The following is a 7,193-nucleotide window of genomic DNA, read 5'->3' on the forward strand; positions in this document are numbered from 1 at the left end:
TTAAAATTTTGGTTGAGTTTCATGTATTTTCCTTCTGATCCTTCTTGTTTTATGTTATGTACTTCAGTTCTGAATCTTTGGCGTATGCTTACCCTTACGAATATGTAGAGGATCGTTATATATTTTCTTCTGCGTGTGCCTTATCTCCTTTCCCCTTTGTGAGTTTGGATATTTGAATCCTCCCTTTTTCTGTTATTTTTGTCTCAATTTGTCCCTATGTATGCTGAACATTCATTACTATATTGCTATAGTTAATCTCTTCTTATTGTTTAAGCTTATAATTCCCTGCATTAATAAAGGTTGCACTCCTCTGCTTTTATCTGCGTGTTAGTTGCCTTACTCATAGTTATGAATATTTTTGCCATTTTGTTTTAGGTGAGCTGACCTTTTTCAGTATTTCTTGTAATGCAGGCCTTGTAGTGGCGATTTCCCTCAATTTTTATATGTCTGTAAAGGTCTTTATTTCTCCTTCATATTGAAAGGATAGATTTGCTGGATACCTTATTCTTGGTTCCTTTTATTTAATTGTTACAATATTTGATTCCTCTCCTTTCTTGCTTGTAATTTTTGTGCTGAGAAGTGCAACGATAATCTAATGGGTTTTCATTTATAGGTTACCCTCTTCTTTTCTTGGCAGCCCTGATAATTCTCTTTGTGTTTGATATTTGATAATTTTAATATAATGTGTCTTGGTGAAGACTTTTTGGGGTTGAGATAACTGGGTGTTCTGTAACTTCTTGAATACCAATCTCTGGCTCATTCCTTAGATTTTTTGAAATTTTCATCAACTATTTGTCTGAAAATGCTTTCTACTCGCTGCTCCTTTTCCTCGCCTTTGAGAATGCCCATTATTCTTATGTTTCCTCTTCTGATGGTATCAGCTAATTCTTGTATTTCTCTTTTATTATTTTTCATTCTTTAGTCTCTCTCTTCTTATTATTTTTTTCTAGATTTGTGTCTTCACTATCACTGATTCTTTCCTCCATTTGGTGGACTCTATCTTCCAAGCTATTTCTTTTTTCATCTCTTTCAGTGTGTTCTTTATCTCCAGATGTTCTATTTGGTCCTTTTCAAGGGTTTCTGTCTCTTTGCTAAAATACTTATTCTAGTGATCTACTTGTTTTTCCAGTTTCTGGGATTGTTGATATGAATTATTTTGGATATCATTGAGGTTTTTTCAGAAGTACCATCCTGAATTTTCTGTCATTTAAGTTGCATATTTCTATGTCTGTAAGCTTATTTTCTGGAGATTTTTCTCTTTCTTTCTGTGTGCCTTGTCGCCTTGGTTGTTCTTGGTATTTAATGGACTATTTCTCTGCCTGAGTTTTAATGGAAGTGTATTTTGCTTTTTTTTCCCCAGAATTAACATTTATTATATAAAGGTCTCTCTTTAGCCTGTTGCAAAGAAGGCATTTTTCTTTTGGTTTGTAGTAGATGGTGTCTAGCTTCTTGGATCCCTGCTTTTTATAAAGTCATTTTTATTTATTTATTTTTTTGGGGTACCAAATTACTTTATTTGAAAGAATGATACAAATGAAAGAACATAAGTAGATGATTTGGTGCAACTTATAGAAAAGGTAAAGGTAACCCTAACATGCATGTACTGCTTTGGTGACTAAGGATGTCACCCCTGTGGCTACTAGAAGCCAGCCAAGGGCTTTGCTTTCATCACTGTCTCCCATGGTGTGCTTGTCAAAGAGATACTCTGCCATGCCAGATTTGGAGGCCCCATCTTGCATAAGTTGGTAACGTGGTCACCCAATCCTTTGATGAATTTCACCTGCTCATTCAGGTAATGAGTCTCGAAGAAGTCACACAAATGGGAGTCATTTTCGTTAGTGGCAAGTTTGTGCAATTCCAATAGTGATTAATTCACATTTTTTTCAAAGTGTAATGCACACTCCATTGCATTCAGCCCATTCTCCTAGTCATCATGGTCTGATTTCTTGATATCCTGAAGGAAGATTTGGCCATCTCGCTGGTTCTGCAGCTTCATCAGTTTCTCAACATGTTCCCTCTCTTCCTGAGATTAGTGTATAAAATATTTGGCAAAGTTCTTCAAAGCCACATCATCATGGTCAAAGTAGTAAGACATGGATAGGTTAATGCAGGAAGCATAGAGCTCCAGGTTGATCTGGCGGTTGATGGCGGCCTCTGAGTCCTGGTGGTAGTTCTGGCACACCTGTGAGGAGGATGCGGTAGTCATGGCAAGCAGTAAGGAGAGGTGGTGTTGGCTGTGTGGTGCTGAAGTGGCGGTGGGGGCCTTGGAGTGATCTGGGGGTGCTGTGAGGATGTTGCGGAGGGCTGGATCTCAGCGGCCAGCCAGGTTGGGGGAACGAGCGCCGGGTTCAGTCCAAGCACTGTTGAAGCAGGAAACTGTGGCAACTCTCAGCGAAGACTTGATAAAGTCTTAATAATGCCTTTTTTTTCCTTATAGATATTCAAGCACCTTCACTACCATTAGTCTCAGTCCCTGTCAATATTAGTGGCAGTTTCTGAGCGTTTGTTTATATTCCCCTGGGAATCTGCAGCAGTATTCGGTGTTGTAAGATATGGGAGGATAGCCCTTCTGGGTTGGTGAATAGAGGTTTTGGCTCGGTCTTGCTTTTCCCAACTGCCTCTGGTAATAATCAATTGTTGCTTCCTTGTTGTCCCCACTTCTCTTCTTTCTGCACTGATTCCTGGGCTCTGTTGCTGTGTAAAGCTCACAGCTCTCTAAGGCAGGGCTGTTCAGGAAACCTGCCACACCTTCTCCTCTCCCCCTCTTCCTGCTCTGGCTGCAAGAAGCAGCTTCTTTGTTTCCCCTAGTCTACCACCCGACTTCCATGGTTCTGACTTGTGGTAGCTCTTATCTGTAGATCTCATGCTCAGATACGCTTGCGTGCAGGTTGGGTGTTTTTTGTTGAGCTTTAGATGTTCAGCTTCTTGTTGTTTCAAGGTGAAAGATCTGGAGACATCTCTCACTCCACCATGTTTCTGACATCAACTTGTTTTCCTTCCTTCTTTCCTACTTTCTCACAAGTGCTTTTCAAGGCAGGATCAGGGACACCATTGTGAGGGCAAGAGCAGCATAACGTGCTATGTACATATTCTACTGGTGATGAACATTTGAGTTGTTTCCTGTTAGTGACTATGAAAAAAAATACTATTATGAACATGCTTACGTAAATTTCTTATTGCAGTATATCTTCTTGATTCAGTCTAGAGAGGGTGTATATTTTTAAGAACTTGTTCATTTCTTCTAGGTTATTAAATTTGGTGTTATATACTTTTTCATAGTATTCTTGTATTTTCCTTTGTATTTTGGTGGTATTTCTTGTAAGTTCTCATTTCATCCCTGATTTTGTTCATTTGTGTTCTTTCTCTTTTTTCTTTAGTGAGTCTAGCCAGGGGTTTGTCAATTTTATTAATCTTCTCAAAGAGCCAACTTTTTTGTTTTGCATTAATTTTTTCTGTTATCTTTTTCTTCTCCATTTCATTTAATTCTGCTCTCATTTTGATTATTTCCTTCCTTCTATTGAGTTTGGTCTTCATTTGTTCTTCTTTTTCTAGTTTTTAAAGATGTAGTGTTAGGTTGTTTACTTGCGTTCACTTTTTTTTTTTTTGAGATAGTCCTATAACGATATGAACTCCTATTACTGCTTTTGCTATATCTCAAATGCTTTGCTGTGTCCCAAAAGTGCCCTTCAGCACTCAGACTATCTCATTCTTTTTTGTTTCTATGTGTCTCTTGATCTCTCCTTTTACTACCCAGTCATTCTTGGTGGAAGGGAACAACATTCTTTTTTATTTCCAGTGCTGCTTCACTGGAAAGGTATAGAAGTGGAGGGTTATGTGGCTGTAGTCTTGTTAAAGAGACCTCATTGAAAGGCAAGTAAATGTTTCTTTATATGACATTTGTCCCCATAGTATCAGTCGCTGTTTCAGGAACAGTAAAGTTTTTGTATTTGCCATAATGTTTCTGAAGATCTTAAAAACACCTTTTCCTCATACTGGGCCAGTCATCTGTATCTTCATGAAGCAGTCCAAGTGGTAGATGCTCTTGTCCTCTCCCTCACCAGAACTTTATGCAACCAACCCCTCAGGTACTCAGACTATCTCTTTCTTCTGGCTTATCAAAATGCTTACAGGAAAAGATCTTACATAGATCAGGTCATTTCTCATTTGCATTAAGGTCACAATGTCATCCTTTTGCAGAATTATTTTTATATTAAGTCTCATCTACATTTGTTGAATAAATGGTTTCCTACCCCTTGCCTTCCCCACCCCACTGCCCTTCAAATTCAGGCATCAGAAAATAATTAGAGAATAGATTAGAAGGTAGGTGGCAATTCTCTGGGTATCTTTGTCATGTCAGACAGGCCTTTGCATACTCCATCTCGGTGTCATATTAAGTGGAAGATCTAGAAATAGGAGTCAGATTTCCTGAACCCCAGTATAATACCTCAAAACTAGAAGTAAAAATAACACAGCTTTTAGGAGCTAAAGTTTATGTTCTCTTGCAGAGCATTGCCTGCCTCCTTCAGGAATGTCCTTATAATTTCTTTATAATTTAATAGATCACTGCAAGCTAGACATTGGCTCAAGACAAGCAAACAATGTCATGTCACTGAATACTGGGTCACTAAGATGTGTATCCTGAAATATTAAGATGGAACAATGGAGTCAGGAGCCAAGGAATATAGGTGGCCTCTAGATGTTCCAAAGGGCAGGAAATGCATTATCCCCTAGAAACAACCCCTGCTGACATCTTGATTTTATGACTTCTAACTCCCAAACCCAAGATAATAAATGTGCATTGTTTTAAGCCACTAAGTTTCTGTTGATTTGTTATAGCAACTACAAGAAATTAATACAGAGCCCATGCTTTTGATTACCAGGTCTTGTTGTCTTTGATGACTACAAAAGGAGTGCTAATGGAATTACCAGGTTATCCTAAGGAAAAACAGAAAAACGTGGCCGTTTGATGAGTACAAACATAACGAGTATATATGTGTAACTCAGACCATCAGTAAAGGATACTTAGTTTTGCATTTCACCTCTAAATATGCTCCGAAGATTTTAGATAATCCTTAGAAAGCATGAGGGGATGGGGGGAGAGAGAAAGAGAAATTCACTTTACCCCCAAACTGATCCTTTGAAAATATTATAATCACTGTGGTATCCAGTATCCATCCACTAGATGTCAGAAGAGACAATGACAAGGTCGCAGCACTTACTAAGTGCTTCATCCTTCTACTTGGGTAGCATTCCTGATGAACCTGAAAAACAAACAGTTGCAGAAACTGCATGTAAAATGCAGACAGGATACAAGAAATATTCTAAAATATGTTTTGGATATGTACAACAATATATATTCATAGTCTGTGTTCTAATGAGGCCAAATAAATACTGCCAGCTGTTTTAAACAGTTTATAGTGGCCCACAGAGGATACTCAGGCCCAGTGGCCTGAGGCTTAACCTGTACTTTTTTCACTTGCAAACACCACTTCATTTAGAAAGCTCAGCAGCCTAGCATGAGGAAATTTTATTTATTGGTTTGTTGTAAGTTAGATAATTTTTGGGGTTCTTAAGACCTGTTTCTGGCTGCCTTAGTGTTCATGTGAAAGAATCCATTGTGTCTTCAGTGATACTTAATTTGCCTAATTACATAGTTTAAGCAATTTGCCCTATAAGTTCCTCATCTTTTAGTTTGTTCCTGGGTCAGACTGGATGGCTCTGGTAGGGAAGCACAGAAGGGTTAGCTTTTAATAAAGATCATAAATAACAACTGTTAAAAGCAGTGATGTTGTCAGATGACTCATCAACATGGCACTGGGGTCAAGAGAGCAGAAGTAAAAACAACAAAAAAAGGAAAGGACTTCTTGCGGAACTGTGGTGTGTGTGTGCAAGTGTGCGGGGTTGATTCCCAGGAGGAAAAATAAGTCACAATTCTTCCATGGCATGCCCTATCACATATCACCAAAAAACTTCCCATTGGTTGTAAAAACACCTTGGATCAATAAATTAGATCAGAACTCCAAACCAGGTTATGTCTATGCCAAGTACAGTGGAAAGATGACCTCTTTATTTCCTCTTATTACACATCAGTGTCATTAGTATCATTCAATCTTTCCAGATAACATATTTTTAGTCCTTCTTATGGTATAGTATAATAGTCTAAGTTTTTCTTTCTATTCCTGAATCTTGCTGAATATTTACCTTATATCTATAGAGCTTTCTGGATTTTCTTCCCTCTTAACTTACACATGCTGTCAAATATCTTTGTTTAACTTTCTTAAGTAATCTATGATAGCTTAACATTCTCTTTCTATATTCTAGGGAATCACTGACACTGCCCTCCATCTGCAAACTTAATCCTTCATACATTTATCCAAAGCTTGTGAAGACAGGGTATTTTGAGCTATTATTCTCCTCTATATCTATTATTTTAGTGATCTTTAACTTTTATTCACTTTTAAGTAATTAATTTTAATAAGCAATATATGCTCATGGTGCAAAACTCAAAGAATAAAGAGAAATAATTAAATATGTTTTTGAAAAAACTAAAAAAGTGAAGTTTTCGTCCTATTGTAACTCTAGACATTCAATTCCCTTCCCCTGAAGCAATAACGACTACCAATTTCTTGTTTGTTCTCCAAAGATAGTCTAAGCATTTATACAATACAAACAATAGCATACTTTATATACTGTTCTACACTCAACCTTTTTCATTAAATATTATTTTGGAAGTAATACATATCATTACATATAGAAATACCTGATTAATTGTTTGAATGAACCATAATTTGTTGATGGACATCTAGATGGTTTTCAATCTTTTGCTATTACATTGTTCTAATACATATCTCTGTAAAGTCTTTTTGCACATGTGGGAGTACATCTGTAGCATAAATCCCCAGAAAAGGAACTGCTGAGTCAAAGGGTAGGTGCATTTTTAGTTTTGACAGAAATTGCCAAATTATCTCCATTGAGATCAAACAAATTATTAATCCTATCAGCAATGTATGCGAGTGCCTATTTTCTCATACTCTTACAAGAGAATGCGTTATCAAAAATTTTAATATTTCTTTATCTGATATATTATAGAGCAATATAGTTTAGATTTAGTTTGCATTTCCCTTGGGTGAGATTGAACATAGAAATATGTTTAAGAGAAATTTGTATTAATCTTTCTTGTGAAACATCTGTAC

General features: G+C 37.0%; 1 pseudogene; it reads right to left on the minus strand.

The window, feature by feature from the left end:
* Positions 1-1,589: 1,589 nt before the first annotated feature.
* LOC102881238 lies at positions 1,590-2,206 on the minus strand (annotated as a pseudogene).
* Between the last annotated feature and the right edge of the window lie 4,987 nt (positions 2,207-7,193).

This window comes from Pteropus alecto, unplaced genomic scaffold (genome assembly GCF_000325575.1).
Source record: "Pteropus alecto unplaced genomic scaffold, ASM32557v1 scaffold280, whole genome shotgun sequence".
NCBI lineage: Eukaryota > Metazoa > Chordata > Mammalia > Chiroptera > Pteropodidae > Pteropus > Pteropus alecto.